At 45.8% G+C, this 21,381-nt stretch overlaps 1 pseudogene; it reads left to right on the top strand.

Annotated features, from left to right (window-relative positions):
* Nucleotides 1-2,443: 2,443 nt before the first annotated feature.
* Nucleotides 2,444-21,381, top strand: part of LOC130277468 (carboxylesterase 5A-like) — a 70,657-nt pseudogene continuing 51,719 nt past the window's right edge.

The raw sequence follows: 21,381 nt of genomic DNA, 5'->3' as shown, positions 1-21,381 counted from the left end.
TCCCAGAGGCACCAGAGTCCAAGCAGGCCACGGCTGAGAGGGACGAGTTGGCAGAAGGAGAAATCCGCACGGGCACCGAGAGACGTGGAGAAGCAGACTTTGAACCAAGAGACGCCACACCCACGTGAGCTGGGTGCGTGCGTGCGTTTCCTAGACGTGGAGGACGAATAGGGCAATCCACCAAGAAATGCTCGGTACTGGCACAGTACAGACAAAGATTTTCTTCCCTACGGCGATTCCTCTCTTCCTGGGTCAGGCGAGACCGATCCACTTGCATGGCCTCCTCGGCGGGAGGCCCAGGCGTAGATTGCAAAGGATACTGTGGGAGAGGTGCCCAGAGATCTAAGTCTTTTTCCTGGCGGAGCTCCTGATGTCTCTCAGAAAAACGCATGTCAATGCGGGTGGCCAAATGGATAAGTTCTTGCAGGTTGGCAGAAATCTCTCGTGCGGCCAGCACATCCTTGATGCTACTGGATAGGCCTTTTTTAAAGGTCGCGCAGAGAGCCTCGTTATTCCAAGATAATTCGGAAGCAAGAGTACAAAATTGGATGGCGTACTCGCCTACTGAAGAATTACCCTGGACCAGGTTCAGCAGGGCAGTCTCGGCAGAAGAAGCTCGGGCTGGTTCCTCGACGACACTACGGACTTCAGCGAAGAAGGACTGGACTGTGGCTGTGGCAGGATCATTGCGGTCCCAGAGCGGTGTGGCCCAAGACAAGGCCTTTCCTGAAAGAAGGCTCACTACGAACGCCACCTTAGACCGTTCTGTAGGAAACAAGTCCGACAACATCTCCATATGCAGGGAACATTGAGACAAAAATCCACGGCAGAGTCTAGAGTCCCCATCAAATTTGTCCGGCAGGGACAAGCGGAGGCTAGGAGCGGCCACTCGCTGCGGAGGAGGTGCAGGAGCTGGCGGAGGAGATGGTTGCTGCTGTAGCAGAGGCAGAAGTTGCTGTAACGTGGCGGTCAACTGCGACAGCTGCTGTCCTTGTTGGGCAATTTGCTGCGATTGCTGAGCGACCACCGTGGTAAGGTCAGCGAGACTTGGCAGCGGCACCTCAGCGGGATCCATGGCCGGATCTACTGTCACGATTCGGCTTACAGGTTGTGGATCCACTGTGTCAGCGAGGGATTGGCGTGGACCGTGCTGGTGGACCGGTTCTAAGAGGCTACTGGTGTTCACCAGAGCCCGCCGCAAAGCGGGATGGTCTTGCTGCGGCAGTAGCAACCAGGTCGTATCCACTAGCAACGGCTCAACCTCGCTGACTGCTGAGAAGGCGTGGGACAGAAGGACTAGGCAGAGGCAAGGTCAGACGTAGCAGAAGGTCGGGGCAGGCGGCAAGGTTCGTAGTCAATATGGATAGCAGGAGATCAGGTAACACAGGCTTGGACAACACTAAACGCTTTCACTGGCACAAGGCAACAAGATCTGGCAAGGGAGTGCAGGGGAAGTGATGTGATATAGCCAGGGAGCAGGTGGAAGTTAATCAGGCTAATTGGGCCAGGCACCAATCATTGGTGCACTGGCCCTTTAAGTCTCAGAGAGCTGGCGCGCGCACGCCCTAGAGAGCGGAGCCGCGTGCGCCAGCACATGACAGCCGGGGACCGGGACGGGTAAGTGACTTGGGATGCGATTCGCGAGCGGGCGCGTCCCGCTATGCGAATCGCATCCCCGCCGGCAATGTCAGTGCAGCGCTCCCGGTCAGCGGGTCTGACCGGGGCGCTGCAGGGAGAGAGACGCCGTGAGCGCTCCGGGGAGGAGCAGGGACCCGGAGCGCTCAGCGTAACAAAAATGGATACGCTTTTATGCTTGTCCTTAATTAAATAAAGTTCTTCTTCTATTTGTGGGAAGAACTATCAGAGTGCACTGCGCATGTGAAAACTGCAAAACCGTATTGTGCAAACCGATGGAACCGTACGCACATACGGTTCAATATGGTTCACATAGACCACCATTTAAAAAAAAAAAACATATACGGGTTGTATCCAGTTTTTCACCCGGACATAAAACCGTAGTAGATTACGGTTTTGTGTACGAGAAAAAACTGATAAAGCCGTAAATGAAGCAAACCATACACAACCAAATGCTACGGTTGGCATACGGTTTTCTATGAAATGTCTATACATACGGTTTGCAATACGGTTCCATACAGATTTTTCACTGAAACCGGATACGGGAACCGTATTGCAAAAACGAGATGTGAATGCAGCCTTAGTTAGGTTTTGAGGAATCTGTTTTTCATTCAAAAACCTGATGCGAGAACCGTATTGCAAAAACGAGATGTGAATGCAGCCTTAGTCCGGTTTTGAGGAATCCGTTTTTCATTCAAAAACCTGATACGGGAACTGTATTGCAAAAATGTGGTTTTGGGAGGGGAAAAAAACTGACAAAACTGTGCAGGATGCAAAACGGACACAACCTGATGGTGATCATACTCTGCACTGCCTGTGGGTGTCTCTTAGGGCAGTGGCCTCTAGCTCTTTGATCTGCTGCCCCCAGGTTTATATAATTCCTCATATCATTGCACAGTTCTGTGATTGCAGCAGAGAACATAGTGATATTTGTGCAGAGCTCACGGGGGAGGCATAACACGTACAGGTACTGTCTCCTCATGGCCCTCCTGGTTCTTACTCTCATACTGTGGCCCCTCTTCCTGGGAACATTGGGATCAGGTAAAATAAAACAGTTGAAATTTCTTTTAAAATGTCTTCATTTGCTAATGAATGTAACATTGCTGGGGATATTTTACAATCATGTTTAGTCATATAGAGATAACTGCTATTGATAGCAAATAATATGACAAAATGACTTAGCAGCGTCTGTTATAAAACTGCAAAGTTGAGACCTCTCAGCAGTCCCTGCTTGGTCAGTGCTGGCAATGTGACGTCTTTACCCCGGGCTCTGAATAGTCATCTGATGTAAATCCTCCTTTACATTTTAAGATTTAAATTAAGCTGCTATTGTGATGTCTGTCCACAAATTAAAGATTGTTTCCAATAACAGTCAGCAGAATACTAAGTGCAGTCCTGGAGTATATATAATACTGGATGTAACTTGGGCTCACTACAAGATAAATAATGTATTATATTTACACAGTAACTCCACCAGAAGAATAGTGAGTGCTGATCTGGAATATACCGTAATACAGGATATAGCTCAGGATTAATGACAGGTATAAACATAGAAGACAAGTAGAGAAAAACTCCATCAGAAGATTAGTGAGTGCAGATCTGGAATAACTCCACCAGAAGAATAGTGAGTGCAGATCTGGAATAGAATACAGGATATAGCTCAGGATTAATGACAGGTATAAACACAGAAGACAAGTAGAGAAAAACTCCACCAGAAGAATAGTGAGTGCAGATCTGGAATAGAATACAGGATATAGCTCAGGATTAATGACAGGTATAAACACAGAAGACAAGTAGAGAAAAATAGAGAACATGCAGGATTCTTTATTGTCCAAAGGTGTTGATGAATTTAAATGTATTGGTCTCAAATTCCAATGTGCCAATATGTTTAAGGGCATAAAACCCCTTCTTCAGGTACAGTGAGACATTAACATTAACAACAAACAAATGGTGTACATTCACAATAAAGTGGTTGGAGCCAGGTAAGACTTAAAAAGCAAGCAGATAAAAAAAAACATTGGAATCTGCATATATAGTGCATCCAGAAAGCTTTCAACTCTTTTAACTTTTTTTTAACATTTTGTTATGTTGAGGCTTTGCGCTAAAATAAAAAGAAATCCATATTTTCCTATCATTCTGCTCTTAAAGGGGTATTCCAGGAAAAAAACTTTTTTTTATATATCAACTGGCTCCAGAAAGTTAAACAGATTTGTAAATAACTTCTATTAAAAAATATTAATCCTTTCAATAATTATCAGCTGCTGAAGTTGAGTTGTTGTTTTCTGTCTGGCAACAGTGCTCTCTGCTGACATCTCTGCTTGTCTCGGGAACTGCACAGAGTAGAAGAGGTTTGCAATGGGGATCTGCTTCTAAACTGGGCGGTTCCCGAGACACGTGTCATCAGAGAGCACTTAGACAGAAAAGAGCAACTCAACTTCAGCAGCTCATAAGAACTGAAAGGATTAAGATTTTTTAATAGAAGTAATTTACAAATCTGTTTAACTTTCTGGAGCCAGTTGATATATATATATATATATATATATATATATATATATATATATATATATAAAAGTTTTTTTCCTGGATAACCCCTTTAATACCCCAGAAACAATACCCCAAAAAGTTAGAAATCTTTGCTGATTTATTGAAAATAAAAAAATAATACATAAACATAAGTATTTAGACCCTTTATTCAGCACTTAGTTGAAGCACCTTTGGTAGTTATCACAGCCTCCAGTGTTCTTTAGGATGAAGCCACAAGGTTTTCATATGTGGATATGGGGATTTTTTTGGAGCCTTCTTCTCTGCAGAACCCCTCAAAGTCTGTCATGTTGGTAGAAGCTGTTTTCAGGTCTCTCCAGAGATGTTTTACTTAGTTTAGCCAGGGTTCTGGCTGTGCCAAGGACATTCACTGAGTTGTCCCTAAGCCACTCCTGTGTTGTTTAGGTTTTGTGCTGAAGGTCACAGTTTTGTAAGAAGGTGAACCTTTGTCTCAGTCTGAGGTCCAAAGCGCTGTGGATCAGGTGTTTATTATGAATATCTTTGCTCCACTGAGCATCCCCTCAATTCTAACCAGTCTCCCTGTCCCAGCCATTGAAAAACATCCTCAGAGAATGATGCTGCCCCCACCATGCTTCACTGTAGGGATGGTATTAAACAAGTGATGAGCAGTGCCTGGCTTCCTCCAGACATGATACTCAGACTTGAGGCTACAATGTTCAATTTTGGTTTAATTAAACCTAAGAATTATGCTTTTGACAAAGTGGGACACCATGAAACGCATTTGTACATGCATATAAACTGCACCTTTTAAAGAATTCAATAAAGTTTGTGATTTTACTCCACCTGTCAAGCGCTGACTTGTTCATAACAGTCTGAAAATCCTTTAGGTGCTTTTTGCAAACTTCAGGCTTTAATGTGTCTTTTATTGAGGAGATGCTTCTTATTGTCCACTCTGCCATAAAGCCCATGGTTTCCCCTAACTTTTTAATTTTTAGAATTATGGAGGCCATTGTGTTCTTGTAAGCTTTCAGTCCAGCTAACAGGTTTTTGTATCCTTCTCCAGATCTATGCCTCCATACAATTCTGTCTCTGAGCTCTACAGGCAGTTCTTTCCCCCTCATGGCTTGGTTTTTGCTCTGATATGCATTGCCAGCTGTGAGACCTTATATAGATAGGGCTGTGTTTTTCCACATGTTTACCACACGTGACTCCACTCAAGGTGCAGAAATATCTCAAAGATGATCAAGAGGAATCGGAGGAGCCAGAGCTGAATTTCAAGTGTTATAGCAAAGGGTCTGAATACTTTTGTCCATGGGAAATATTTGTTTTTCCTTTTTAATAAATTTTCCAAAATTTCTAAAATTATACTTTCGCATTTTTATTATAAGATATTGAGGGTCTATTCACACGGCAGAACTTCCGCATACTGAATTCCACACAGATTCCGCATGCGGATTCTGCTTCAAATTAAAGCCCAATATACTTCTATGGGATTACACTTCACAGTTCTGAATTTCCGCATGTGGATTCTGCACTGATTTCGCACAAAATCCACACAAGCCAGAAACCACCCAAATGAATGGGGAAGCGGAATTGGTGCAGATGTGCGGAAATTCTGCAGTGTGAATAGACCCTGAGTGCAGAATGATTAGGAAAAACTAGATTTTTAAATTTTACTGCAAGAACGCAAAATATCAAAATGTAAAACAAAAAAAAAACAAGCAGTGTATATCATAGAAAATTGGAATTATTTAACCTTTAGTCTTAAAGAAAGGCATAGAAGCGTGTATTCGGCCGGGAGTTCTGCATCTTTCACCAATATTTTAAATCCATGCAGATTTTCCGCATGAATTCCGTGTGAATAAACAGTGCATGTCAAAAAAGTGCCTGTATTCATTGCAAAAGTTACATTTTGCACCAAAGTTGCATCAAATCTACATTTAGCAGGAGAAAAAAACATTTACTTCAATGGGCTTCCACAGCCAAATTCCGCAAAAATAAGATATTTGCAGATATTTGCAGAATTTTAGCTGTGGAATGTCCGCAGCGAAAATTCTGCAGTGTGAATGGGACTGCGGAATGCCATTGAACTAAATAGGCTTGAAACACATGCGGAAATTCTGCCGTGTGGACATAGCCTTAAAGGGGTACTCTGCCCCTAGACATCTCATCCCCTATTTAAAGGATAGGGAATAAGATGTCTGATTGCAGGGGGTCTGGCTGCTAAGACCCCTGCGTTCTCCGGCACTGCAGCATTCTGAACACGGAAGCTCTAAACGCGGAAGCTTGGAGCTCCCGTGTTCGTGATGTCACGCCATGCCATATCTATCGGAGGGGACGGGGCGGCTAGTACATAGCCGTCATACCTCCTTCCATAGACATGAATTGAGGGGGCATGACGGCTGTGGTCGCCCGTCACCTGGCACAAAGAGGAGTTCGCTTTGTGCACCAAATGACTGGGGTGCCGTAGATCGCGGGGGGGCCCAGCGGCTGGACCCTTGCAATTAGACATCTTATCCCCTATCCTTTGGATAGGGGATAAGCTGTTTAGGGACGGAGTAGCCCTTTATGGATCCTTTTACCTTGACCCTCATAATCACTGTTCGCCTTATGGCTACATACTGACACTTCCCAAAAGTGCCAAAAAATCACGGGAATCTATTCTCTCACCAGCAATTTGTCTTTACATGTGGATCTTCTGTTACAACATTTTTTTATCCTACTGTGCTCATACCTCAGACATTTAGCTTGGCTTATCCATCCCAACATAGACATAACTACCAGCAAAAGAAAAAAATTATTCATCATGGACATTATTGATTTCCAAATTGAGTTTGGCATTTCAAAAACTTCTATTAACTCCTTGCCAACATCTGTCTGTGGCAATTTGGTACGAAAAAATGCAGTGCAGCAGTTTTGGCAGGTTTTTGGGTGTTTTTGCAAAAAAACAAAAAGTGGTAACTTAGCCTAATTGTCTTTTTTTACACTTCTGATTTTTTTAATGGGTTTAAGTAAAAATGATAAGGCTATTTGCAAACTAGAATGTTTTGGGATCTTTATGGGCCATATATATGACATGTAAACAGCTTAAAAGAAGTCCCTTGCACCTAGGTTTACATCCGTAATAAATACAAATGTAAAACTGAACTAAATGTAAGCTAACAGAATTCAGTGGTAAAGAAAATAGCTGTGTTTTGGATGTTTTTATTCAGATAAAGTGGCAATTTTTTACGTCTCAAAAACTAATCAAACAACTGTGTCCACATAACGTTAGACAACTAGTCAGGGACTTTTCTTTTATATATTTTATTCCAATGGTTTTTACCTGACCATTGAAGGGACAAGAAAAAAGCACTACCTGTCCTGAATTCTTTCATGATTGAGGGCCATTGAAATCCACCAACGACCCAGTGAAGGCGACTACAGGCTGAGTGACTGTTTTACATGCATTTGTTGTGCCCAGCACAAAACCACAATAGATGAGAAAGAGTCCACACAGTTTACATCCTTCCCTGTACATATATTTTAGGTACATACTCTCTTTTGAAGAATAATGAGTGCAGCTCTGGAATGTAATTCAGGATGTTACTCAGGATTAGTACAGGATAAGTAGTGTATGTATATAGTGACACCTCCAGCAGAATAGTGACTACATCTCTGGAGTATAATAAGTAATGTATGTACACAGTGACTACAACAGCAGAATAGTAAATGCAGGTCTAAAGATTACAATAATATATGTACAGTGTTTTATATGGAAGGAATCCATATGAGAGGTTTGAAATATATGTTTTAACTGTCCTGCTTATAGAACAGGTGGACAATCCCCCACTGGTGGTGACACAGTATGGTACACTGCATGGGAAGACACTGTCGGTAAAGGAGGCAAACAGAACCATCCACGCCTTCTATGGTGTTCCTTTTGCCAAACCTCCAGTGGGTTCATTACGATTCACTGCACCAGAACCCCCAGAGTCCTGGAGCTCAGTAAGAGAGGCCAAGGAATATGCACCTATGTAAGTTATCAGTAGTTACCATGATTTATTTCCCAACAATTTCCACCATTTTATAATTGTCATGGATATTAATGTGGTATCGGGGTGTGATGAGGCCAGATGTTGTTACCCTAGGGGCAAATGGCATTAACCCCTTGTATTCATGATGCCAGGGCGTGGTTTATCCTCGATACCACCCGAAGGAATACAGCTAGATCCTGGGCTAGGCACAGGCGGTAATAATGAATACGACGTCAAGTTACGGACAACGGTAGCTTTACTGAGGGTAGACAGATGGTAAAGCCTATACAGTTCAGCCAGGGCCCATGGAGGTGACCAGTGACTCAGAGACCTTAAGGGCTTGCTGGGACTTGTAGTAGGACTGGACAATTTAATGCAGGCCATGCTGACTTGACAGTTGCCTAAAGGGACTGACTTGACTTGACTGACAATTGACAAAGCTATGACTGTAGCTTACTTGCAATTGACTGTGGCTGCAGACTTGACTTGAGGCCTCCAATGACTCTGGACACACACACTAGGACTTGACTTGACTGGACCTCTTATATGGTGGGCTTATATGGGGGAGACTAGCAGGGAGCCCATAGGTTACCCCTGGGATCACCTAGTCACTGGTACCCCCTGGGTAACAATCACATGGTACATTTCTTAAAGCTACAACACATTATATTTATAATACATAGCAAAACATATATACAGGAGGGAAACAAGTACAAGGGGCCCAGGGGACTCTGAAGGGAGGCTGACGGACAGGGCAGCAAGGGTAAGGGGTAACACCTCCCGTACCACATTTATCTGTAGCAAGAAATAAACTAAGTGATATTCAATGTTCCCTGATGCCTTGATTGTAACGAAGGATGGGAGACATCATTATGCACTTTCTGCAGCAACCTGCTAGTGGTGCTGTACGTTATAATATATATATGTATATCAAAACTAATTTTACAATCATTTTCTATAACTCCAGGTGTATACAAAGCCGCTACGTCCTGGAGCAAATATCGAGTTTCTTTAAAATATCTCCCATCATACCCCCCCTGTCAGAAGACTGTCTGTATCTAAATGTCTTCACCCCAGCAGACCGAGAAAAGGATTCCAAGCTGCCCGTGAGTAACTTCTCAATGGGATTGTTGTTGTTACTAAGTTGATCAAGTTAATGAAGACTATGAACAGATGGGATCTGAACCTCTCCGGCTGTTGTGAGAATACAAAAGGAGGTTACCTGCATCTTTCCACCCGTGGCACGACTATATACAGAAATAACCCAGGTCTCTCCAGTTGTTGTGAACTGTAGACAGAGGTGGAAGAGGTCTCTCCAGCTGTTGCGGGACTTGTGGACTCTAAACAGAGGTGACCCAGGTCTCTCCAGCTGTTGTAGGACTATAGACAGAGGTGACCCAGGTCTCTCCAGCTGTTGTAGGACTATAGATAGAGGTGACCCAGGTCTCTCCAGCTGTTGTAGGACTATAGATAGAGGTGACCCAGGTCTCTCCAGCTGTTGTATGACTATAGACAGAGGTGATCCAGGTCTCTCCAGCTGTTGTAGGACTATAGATAGAGGTGACCCAGGTCTCCCCAGCTGTTGTAGGACTATAGACAGAGGTGATCCAGGTCTCTCCAGCTGTTGTAGGACTATAGATAAAGGTGACGCAGGTCTCTCCAGCTGTTGTTGGACTATAGATAGAGGTGACCCAGGTCTCCCCAGCTGTTGTAGGACTATAGACAGAGGTGAACCAGGTCTCTCCAGCTGTTGTAGGACTATAGACAGAGGGGACCCAGGTCTCTCCAGTTGTTGTAGGACTATAGACAGAGGTTACCTAGGTCTCTCCAGCAGTTGTAGGACTATAGACAGAGATGACCCAGGTCTCTCCAGTTGTTGTTGAACTATAGACAGAAGTGACCCAGGTCTCTCCAGCTGTTGTTGGACTATAGACAGAGGTGACCCAGGTCTCTCCAGCTGTTGTAGGACTATAGACAGAGGTGACCCAGGTCTCTCCAGCTGTTGTTGGACTATAGACAGAGGTGACTCAGGTCTATCCAGCTGTTGTAGGACTATAGACAGAGGTTGCCTAGGTCTCTCCAGCTGTTGTTGGACTATAGACAGAGGTTGCCCAGGTCTCTGCAGCTGTTGTTGGACTATAGACAGAGGTGACCCAAGTCTCTCCAGTTGTTGTAGGACTGTAGACAGAGGTGACCCAAGTCTCTCCAGTTGTTGTTGGACTATAGACAGAGGTGACCCAGGTCTCTCCAGCTGTTGTAGGACTATAGATAGAGGTGACCCAGGTCTCTCCAGCTGTTGTAGGACTATATAAAGAGGTGACACAGGTCTCTCCAGCTGTTGTTGGACTATAGACAGAGGTGACCCAGGTCTCTCCAGTTGTTGTAGGACTAAAGACAGAGGTGACCCAGGTCTCTCCAGCTGTTGTAGGACTATAGACAGAGGTGACCCAGGTCTCTCCAGCTGTTGTTTGACTATAGACAGAAGTGACCCAAGTCTCTCCAGCTGTTGTTGGACTATAGACAGAAGTGACCCAGGTCTCTCCAGCTGTTGAAGGACTATAGACAGTGGTTACTCTTGTCTCTCTGGTTTTTGTGGGACTAGAGACATAGGTCACTCTTCTCAGTTGTGGGACTATACCCCTAGGGGAATTGTATCTCCAAAGCAGTTGTGGAACTAAAAACAAAAGGGACCCACATTCTTTTGTGGCACACTATGCAGAGGTAATCGGCATCTCTCCATATGTTGAGGGACTATAAACCTGCGACCTGCATATTTTATTGGACAATAGTAAAAGGAGACCTGCGTCTTTTATTGGACAATAGTAAAAGGAGACCTGCGTCTCTGGGTTTTAATAAGATTTTGGACAAAGGTGATTTGCTTCTATGCTGTTGTGGGACTATAGACAGAGATGACCTAGGTCTTTCTGGCAGTTCTTTCAAAGAGATGACCCATGTTTCTCTAGCTGTGTATACAGAGGTGACCTGGATCTCTCCAGTTGTTGCAAGAGTTAACCCTTTTTGCCCTGCTTTTTTGGATTACAGACCGAAGTGACCTGCAACCCTCTGACTGTTGTAGAACTGTAGTGGCTACGGGAAGTGTAGAAGGTTGTCACGATGCCGGCTGGCAGGAGGTGGATCCTCTGTGCCAGAGAGGGATTGGCGTGGACCGTGCTAGTGGACCGGTTCTAAGTCACTACTGGTTTTCACCAGAGCCCGCCGCAAAGCGGGATGGTCTTGCTGCGGCGGTAGTGACCAGGTCGTATCCACTAGCAACGGCTCAACCTCTCTGGCTGCTGAAGATAGGCGCGGTACAAGGGAGTAGACAGAAGCAAGGTCGGACGTAGCAGAAGGTCGGGGCAGGCAGCAAGGATCGTAGTCAGGGGCAACGGCAGGAGGTCTGGAACACAGGCTAGGAACACACAAGGAAACGCTTTCACTGGCACAATGGCAACAAGATCCGGCGAGGGAGTGAAGGGGAAGTGAGGTATAAATAGGGAGTGCACAGGTGAACACACTAATTGGAACCACTGCGCCAATCAGCGGCGCAGTGGCCCTTTATATCGCAGAGACCCGGCGCGCGCGCGCCCTAGGGAGCGGGGCCGCGCGCGCCGGGACAGGACAGACGGAGAGCGAGTCAGGTACGGGAGCCGGGATGCGCATCGCGAGCGGGCGCCACCCGCATCGCGAATCGCATCCCGGCTGGAGACGGTATCGCAGCGCACCGGGTCAGTGGAGCTGCCCGGAGCGCTGCGGCAGCGAGAGTGAAGCGAGCGCTCCGGGGAGGAGCGGGGACCCGGAGCGCTCGGCGTAACAGTACCCCCCCCCTTGGGTCTCCCCCTCTTCTTAGAGCCTGAGAACCTGAGGAGCAGACTTTTGTCTAGGATATTGTCCTCAGGTTCCCAGGATCTCTCTTCAGGACCACAACCCTCCCAATCGACCAGGAAAAAGGTTTTCCCTCTGACCTTCTTGGAGGCCAGTATCTCTTTAACGGAGAAGATGTCCGAGGAGCCGGAAACAGGAGTGGGAGAAACAAACTTAGGAGAAAAACGGTTGATGATAAGTGGTTTAAGAAGAGAAACGTGAAAGGCATTAGGAATTCGAAGAGAAGGAGGAAGAAGAAGTTTGTAAGAGACAGGATTAATCTGGCACAAGATTTTGAAAGGACCAAGATAGCGTGGTCCCAATTTGTAGCTAGGGACACGGAAGCGGACATATTTAGCGGAGAGCCATACCTTGTCTCCAGGAGAAAAAATGGGGGGAGCTCTTCTTTTTCTATCAGCAAACTTCTTCATGCGTGATGAGGCCTGTAAAAGAGAATTTTGGGTCTCTTTCCATATGGTGGAAAGATCACGAGATATTTCATCCACAGCGGGCAAACCAGAGGGCAAGGGAGTAGGGAGGGGGGGAAGAGGGTGACGGCCGTACACCACAAAAAATGGGGATTTGGAGGAGGATTCAGAGACTCTGAAGTTATACGAAAATTCGGCCCATGGTAGAAGATCTGCCCAGTCATCCTGGCGGGAGGAAACAAAATGGCGTAAATAATCACCCAGGACCTGGTTAATTCTTTCTACTTGCCCATTGGATTGAGGATGATATGCAGAGGAAAAGTTTAATTTAATCTTGAGTTGTTTACAGAGAGCCCTCCAGAATTTTGACACGAATTGGACGCCTCTATCCGAGACGATCTGCGTGGGCAACCCGTGAAGACGAAAAATGTGTACAAAAAATTGTTTTGCCAACTGAGGCGCTGAAGGAAGACCAGGAAGAGGGATGAAATGTGCCATCTTGGAGAATCGATCAACGACCACCCAAACAACAGTGTTGCCACGGGATGGGGGTAAGTCCGTAATAAAGTCCATACCAATCAGAGACCAAGGCTGTTCGGGGACAGGCAGAGGATGAAGAAGACCAGCGGGCTTCTGGCGAGGAGTCTTATCCCGGGCACAAACAGTGCAGGCTCGTACAAAATCCACAACATCCGTCTCCAGAGTCGGCCACCAATAGAAACGAGAGATGAGTTGCACGGATTTCTTGATACCCGCATGACCTGCGAGATGGGAGGAGTGACCCCATTTGAGGATTCCGAGGCGTTGGCGTGGAGAAACGAAGGTCTTCCCTGGAGGAGTTTGCCTGATGGAGGCTGGAGAAGTGGAGATCAGGCAGTCAGGGGGGATGATGTGTTGCGGAGAGAGCTCTACTTCCGAGGCATCCGAGGAACGAGAGAGAGCATCGGCCCTAATGTTCTTATCGGCAGGCCGAAAGTGAATTTCAAAATTAAATCGGGCAAAGAACAGAGACCACCTGGCCTGGCGAGGATTCAGCCGTTGGGCAGACTGGAGATAGGAGAGGTTCTTGTGATCGGTGTAAATAATAACTGGAAATCTTGATCCCTCCAACAGATGCCTCCATTCCTCAAGTGCTAATTTAATGGCTAGAAGCTCTCGGTCCCCGATGGAGTAGTTCCTCTCAGCTGGAGAGAAGGTCCTAGAAAAAAAACCACAAGTAACAGCATGCCCGGAAGAATTTTTCTGTAGAAGGACCGCTCCAGCTCCTACAGAGGAGGCATCAACCTCCAATAGGAAGGGTTTAGATGGGTCAGGTCTGGAGAGCACGGGAGCCGAAGAAAAGGCAGACTTGAGCTGTTTAAAGGCGTCTTCCGCTTGAGGAGGCCATGACTTAGGATTGGCATTCTTTTTGGTTAAAGCCACGATAGGAGCCACAATGGTGGAAAAATGTGGAATGAATTGTCTGTAATAATTGGCGAACCCCAAAAAACGTTGGATAGCACGAAGTCCGGAGGGGCGTGGCCAATCTAAGACGGCAGAGAGTTTGTCTGGATCCATTTGTAGTCCCTGGCCAGAGACCAAGTATCCTAGGAAAGGAAGAGATTGACATTCAAACAGACATTTCTCCATTTTGGCATACAGTTGATTGTCACGAAGTCTCTGAAGAACCATGCGGACATGCTGGCGGTGTTCTTCTAGGTTGGCAGAAAAAATCAGGATATCGTCCAGATATACAACAACACAGGAATATAAGAGATCACGAAAGATTTCATTAACAAAGTCTTGGAAGACGGCAGGGGCGTTGCACAGGCCAAAGGGCATGACCAGATACTCAAAGTGTCCATCTCTGGTGTTAAATGCCGTTTTCCATTCATCCCCCTCTCTGATGCGAATGAGATTATAGGCACCTCTTAAGTCCAGTTTGGTAAAGATGTGGGCACCTTGGAGGCGATCAAAGAGTTCAGAGATGAGAGGTAGGGGGTAGCGGTTTTTTACAGTGATTTTATTAAGACCGCGGTAGTCAATGCAAGGACGTAGAGAGCCATCTTTTTTGGACACAAAGAAAAATCCGGCTCCGGCAGGAGAGGAAGATTTGCGGATAAAGCCCTTCTTTAAATTTTCCTGGATATACTCAGACATAGCAAGAGTCTCTGGGACAGAGAGAGGATAAATTCTGCCCCGGGGTGGAGTAGTACCCGGGAGGAGGTCAATGGGACAGTCATAAGGCCTGTGAGGAGGTAAAGTCTCAGCTTGTTTTTTGCAAAAAACATCCGCAAAGTCCATATAGGCCTTAGGGAGACCGGTTACAGGAGGCACCACAGGGTCACGGCAGGGAGTACTGGGAACCGGTTTAAGACAGTCCTTAGAACAAGAGGGGCCCCAACTCTTGATCTCCCCAGTGGACCAATCCAGGGTAGGGGAGTGGTGTTGAAGCCAGGGTAGTCCAAGGAGAATTTCGGAAGTGCAATTGGGGAGGACCAAAAACTAAATTTTTTCATGGTGAGATCCGATGCACATTAGGAGGGGCTCCGTGCGGAAACGTATGGTACAGTCCAATCTTTCATTGTTAACACAATTGATGTAGAGAGGTCTGGCGAGACTGGTCAGCGGGATGTTGAACCTGTTGGTGAGAGAGGCCAAAATAAAATTTCCTGCAGATCCGGAATCCAAGAAGGCCATAGTAGAGAAGGAGAAGGTAGAGGCGGATACCCGCACAGCCACAGTAAGACGCGGAGAAGCAGAGTTGACATCAAGGGCTGTCTCACCTTTGTGCGGGGTCAGCGTACGTCTTTCCAGGCGGGGAGGACGGATAGGACAATCCTTCAGGAAGTGTTCGGTACCGGCACAGTACAGGCAGAGATTCTCCATGCGGCGTCGTGTCCTCTCTTGAGGTGTCAGGCGAGACCGGTCAACCTGCATAGCCTCCACGGCGGGAGGCACAGGAACGGATTGCAGGGGACCAGAGGAGAGAGGAGCCGGGGAGAAAAAACGCCTTGTGCGAACAAAGTCCATATCCTGGCGGAGCTCCTGACGCCTTTCGGAAAAACGCATGTCAATGCGAGTGGCTAGATGAATGAGTTCATGTAGGTTAGCAGGGATTTCTCGTGCGGCCAGAACATCTTTAATGTTGCTGGATAGGCCTTTTTTAAAGGTCGCGCAGAGGGCCTCATTATTCCAGGATAGTTCTGAAGCAAGAGTACGGAATTGTACGGCGTACTCGCCAACGGAAGAATTACCCTGGACCAGGTTCAACAGGGCAGTCTCAGCAGAAGAGGCTCGGGCAGGTTCCTCAAAGACACTTCGAATTTCCGAGAAGAAGGAGTGTACAGAGGCAGTGACGGGGTCATTGCGGTCCCAGAGCGGTGTAGCCCACGACAGAGCTTTTCCAGACAGAAGGCTGACTACGAAAGCCACCTTAGACCTTTCAGTGGGAAACTGGTCCGACATCATCTCCAAGTGCAGGGAACATTGAGAAAGGAAGCCACGGCAAAATTTAGAGTCCCCATCAAATTTATCCGGCAAGGATAGTCGTAGGCCTGAAGCGGCCACTCGCTGCGGAGGAGGTGCAGGAGCTGGCGGAGGAGATGATTGCTGAAGCTGTGGTAGTAGCTGCTGTAGCATCACGGTTAGTTGAGACAGCTGGTGGCCTTGTTGCGCTATCTGTTGTGACTGCTGGGCGACCACCGTGGTGAGGTCGGCGACAACTGGCAGAGGAACTTCAGCGGGATCCATGGCCGGATCTACTGTCACGATGCCGGCTGGCAGGAGGTGGATCCTCTGTGCCAGAGAGGGATTGGCGTGGACCGTGCTAGTGGACCGGTTCTAAGTCACTACTGGTTTTCACCAGAGCCCGCCGCAAAGCGGGATGGTCTTGCTGCGGCGGTAGTGACCAGGTCGTATCCACTAGCAACGGCTCAACCTCTCTGGCTGCTGAAGATAGGCGCGGTACAAGGGAGTAGACAGAAGCAAGGTCGGACGTAGCAGAAGGTCGGGGCAGGCAGCAAGGATCGTAGTCAGGGGCAACGGCAGGAGGTCTGGAACACAGGCTAGGAACACACAAGGAAACGCTTTCACTGGCACAATGGCAACAAGATCCGGCGAGGGAGTGAAGGGGAAGTGAGGTATAAATAGGGAGTGCACAGGTGAACACACTAATTGGAACCACTGCGCCAATCAGCGGCGCAGTGGCCCTTTATATCGCAGAGACCCGGCGCGCGCGCGCCCTAGGGAGCGGGGCCGCGCGCGCCGGGACAGGACAGACGGAGAGCGAGTCAGGTACGGGAGCCGGGGTGCGCATCGCGAGCGGGCGCCACCCGCATCGCGAATCGCATCCCGGCTGGAGACGGTATCGCAGCGCACCGGGTCAGTGGAGCTGCCCGGAGCGCTGCGGCAGCGAGAGTGAAGCGAGCGCTCCGGGGAGGAGCGGGGACCCGGAGCGCTCGGCGTAACAAAGGTTATGCTGGGTATAGTAGTCCTCAATGTATTTGTCATGTAGCAGAGTAGTGGACTAACCCAATCTTTCTCTATGAACCAAACAAATATATTTTTGTCAGTGAACCTATGTCCGCATATAAAGAACAGAAATTAGATTTTTGACACTAGGATTCTGTGAAACAACTTGTAAACTTTACTGAACTCAATTTTCAATTAAAGTAAATACAGTTGTTTGAATACAGCGTAAATAGTACATCTCTAGGAGTCTAAAGGTTTGACCACTGTCCCTTTTAATTAGCGCTTCTTTAGCAGATATACTGAAGGAATGTGTGACGGATCCATCTGCTGGTTAACCTCTTAGCCCCAATTAAAACGTTGTGGTTAACCGCAGACACCTCTCCATTCCATTCGTACGGGTTGTCGTCGTTCGCCGACCACGAGGCGGTGGCCGTTTTTGGGACCCGAGGAAAAATCAGCAGTGTTCGGTACAAATCCTATGGAACTAAAAACGGACCCTTTATCTACCAAACACCGCTGGACGCTGCCGCCCGCCTTCTATTTCGTCATTTATATGTTTCAATGTGTTTTCTTGTTGTGTTCTGGGATGGCGATTGTCTCTGTCCTGGGAGATAATTGGATTTCTTCGTCCTGGGAGATAATTGGATTTCTTCCCAGTTGTCTGGGGGATAGAGAGGAGGGAGGTATGGGTAAAGTGGGAAGGGCTTTTGTTGAACCCACTGCGATTTGGCTACTGTCCACTATGTTTTCCAGTCTTCCATCAGGTCCCCTAGGGGAGTGTCCACCTGGTGGAGACCTGCAAAAAAGACAGGTAGCCCCATTAAAGTCATTCCTCAAGACAGAGCTGGTCTCGTTTGTGGGGAGAATTACTATTGGGACAGCGCTTTCGTTATTCCTAGCTATGGAAGGAGTTCGACTGATTTGCTGATCGGGAGCGGCGGCGTTCGTATCCTCCGGTCGGGAGTTGGACGGTCGGCTGGAACCAACCTGCGTTCCTGGAGAAGGGGATCATTCCAAGCGGCGGCTTCCTCTACCTGTCGGGGAGTGTCGTAACAGAATGAATATTCCGGGGCCTTGTTAGCACATGTACGTGATATGTCTCCTGCAGATGTATGTGCGGATGTTAGGGTTCTCTAGCTCTCAATCCAAATTACTGAAACTACTAAATGAGGATCTTCACAGGTTAGCTTACCGTGGTGAAAGGTGCAAAATGGGAACCCCATTTTACACTATTGTGGTCATCTTTGACATGACACTGGGAAAGGAGCATCCATGTAAACCCTCCTGATTTGGTAGACAGGCAGAACTGAGCCAACTGTTTGACCCACATAAAGGTCAGCATAAAATAAAGGGGTCCTTGTACAACTTCTTCTTTTTTGTGAAAAATGGTAATTCTCCCTGAAATGTAGTAGAACCTATCCACACAGCAAGGACTGTAACAGGGATTAGGCACAGCAACTGACAAGGTGGGATAAATCGGGCCTTTGTAGATGTAGACCTAGCAAAAACAGGAATAAGTCAAAGCACATGTGGCTCTGACATAGGCCAAGCCTCAACTCTCTAGCTGGTTTTGGACTAGGAACCTTCTCCTCTAACTATTGGCTAGGAGATGACATATGACCAAATTATCATTCAGCTGTACAGTAGAATGCAAGATGTGAGCAATGTTAACTCCTAACACTCTGTAAGACGTTAAAATAAACACAAAACTAAGTGCAATGCACAGAAGTACATTTAAAAACGATTCTAACCTCATAAAGACACATGATGTACAAGCATGTCCTGGACCCACTCCCGCCATATGCGCTCGGGACTTTAAAAGTAGTAAAATAAAACTAAAACTATATAAATTGGGTTTAACCTACATAATAAAGATAATGCATATAAACTTAAGTCCTCAAAAGTTGCAGAATAGCGTTTATTTCAATAATGCCCCACAAATATTTTTTGTGGGTTTCACCATAGATTTTGTGATAAAATGAGGGATATCATTAGAAATTACAATTGGTGATGCAAAAAAAAAAACATGCCACCTTATGGTGTTATTATTTGAAGGCGAAGAGAAAATAAAACAAAAGTGCAAAAATAATAAAAAAAAATTATTTTCAATCAACTAGTGCCTGAAAGTTAAACAGATTTGTAAATTACTTCTATTAAAAAATCTTAATCCTTCCAGTACTTATCAGCTGCTGTATGCTCCACAGGAAGTTCTTTTATTTTTGAATTTCTTTTCTGTCTGACCACAGTGCTCTCTGCTGACACCTCTGTCCATGTCAGGAACTGTCCAGAGTAGGAGAAAATCCCCATAGCAAACCTCTACTGTTCTGGACAGTTTCTGACATGGACTGAGAAGAAATTCAAAAAGAAAAAAACTTCCTGTGGAGCATGCAGCAGCTAATAAGTGCTGGAAGGATTAAGGTTTTTAAATAGAAGTAATTTACAAATCTGTAGCGTATAGATGAGTAGTTCGGCACTGCTAATTTCTGAACCTGAAAGCGGGTGGACACTAATTCGCTGTAGCGGAGTAGGGATACGGTGGTGCTCGGACTCATGTAGAATATACCATCAGTGCATGAGAAGACAAAGAAAAGTCGGCACTCACCGGATTTCCAATTCAGCAGATTTTATTACACGTTACTCACAGCCGTAGTACAATTCTCGGGGAGACGACGGATGGTACAAGGGGGGTACCACAGAGAGGCGACACCTGTGTTTCGCACTTAGTAGTGCTTCAACGGGCCTAACTCTTTACCGGAACATGTCATCTTCTTATACAGGTGAGTTTAGTAATTGGACCTATCACCATCTAACACACCTTGTGACGTTAAAAGAAGGGGAGGAGGTTGCTTAGTTAAGCTTGTTCCTACTTAGATCTAGCTCCTTGTTCAGACTGCCAGGACTAGTATCATAAAAAACACTCTTAGAAGCAAACTGAGACATCAACTTTATCATTAAGCCCTAAGACTCCCGTTGCGTCAGTAGCAATTATCCATTGTGTCTCTCTTCTAAGAAGGTTTTTATCAGATCTTAGCCCCGGTCGTGCAGCTACTTTTTCTATTCCTGCAAACCTTAATGATTCGTGACTTCCTCCATGGGCTTCCACTACATGGGAAATAAATCTGGGAGCTCCCTTTTTAGTGCGTAGAGAGTAAAAGTGCTCTCTGATTCTAGCGCACATTTGTCTGATTGTTTTCCCTATATAGTAGAAGCCACATGGGCAAAATATAACATAGACCACATTTTTTGTTTTACACGTAATAAGTTCGCTAACCGTATGGGTAATTGGACCTATTCTGAATGTTTGCAAGCCGAGATTATATCTACAAAAATTACAATTTTTTAATTGAAAATTCCCTGTTGGTACATGACTAGTTAACCAGTCTGTTTTATTTTTCTTTTCTTTATCTTTTTGTATGTTATGTGCACGTTTCAATACTTCTCCTATTGTTTTCGTTTTTCTATAGGAGATTAATGGTTTCTTTCCTGCCATTTCTTTGAGGTCTTCATCTGTCTCTAGTATATACCAATTCCTCCTAATTGCTCTCTCTATCATTTTATTTACCGGTGAATTCTGAAATGTGAACGTGAACCTATTCAAGGGCGCGTTTTTATGTTTTTTTCTACATAATTCTTCTCTATTTTTCTCATCTGCTTTTTGTCTCCCTTTCTTAATTAGATCTGCTGGATAGTTACATTCTATTAATCTTCTTTCTAGCTCGGTTGCCTGTTTTTGATATGTTGAATCTTGAGTGTTATTTCTTTTTAAACGTAAAAACTGTCCGTATGGAATACCATTTTTAACTGCTTGTGTATGGGAACTTTGATAGTGAAGTATCGTGTTCTTAGCCACTTCTTTCCTGTATCCTTCACTTATTAATTTCTCTTCTTTCACTAGCAATTTAATATCTAGGAATTCTAGTGTATCTCCACCATATTGGTGTGTAAACTCCATATTATAACCTTTAACGTCATTAAGGTAATCTACGAACTGATAAAATTGGTTTCTGGTTCCTGACCATATTAACAAAATATCGTCCACAAATCGGACATAAGTTCTAATATATTTTATGAATGGATTAGCAGTAGTATATACTATGTTATTCTCAAAATTAGCTAAATACAGATTAGCGTATGTACAGGACACCGGTGTCCCCATCGGGGTCCCGGTGTCCTGTCCATACCACCTGCCTTCATATACAAAAGTACTGTTCTGTAGGACGAATTTGAGGGCGTCTTGTACGAATTTAATGTATTGTTTGGAGTTCTCAGTTCTTTTCAAAATTTCGGTCACCGCCTGCACACCCGTATCGTGGGGGATACGGGTGTACAGGCTAGTGACATCAATGGAACATAAACTCCAACCTTCTTCCCATGGTAAGTCATTAACTATAGATAATAGGTGACTAGTGTCCTTAATGTACGCTGGAATTGTGGGCAAAATTGGACGGAGCAAAAAATCTATATACTGTGACAAATGCTCAGTCACT

Source organism: Hyla sarda, chromosome 6 (genome assembly GCF_029499605.1).
Source record: "Hyla sarda isolate aHylSar1 chromosome 6, aHylSar1.hap1, whole genome shotgun sequence".
Classification (NCBI taxonomy): Eukaryota; Metazoa; Chordata; class Amphibia; order Anura; family Hylidae; genus Hyla; species Hyla sarda.
Note: the sequence above shows the minus strand (reverse complement) of the source record. Positions and strands in the feature narration are given on the sequence as shown.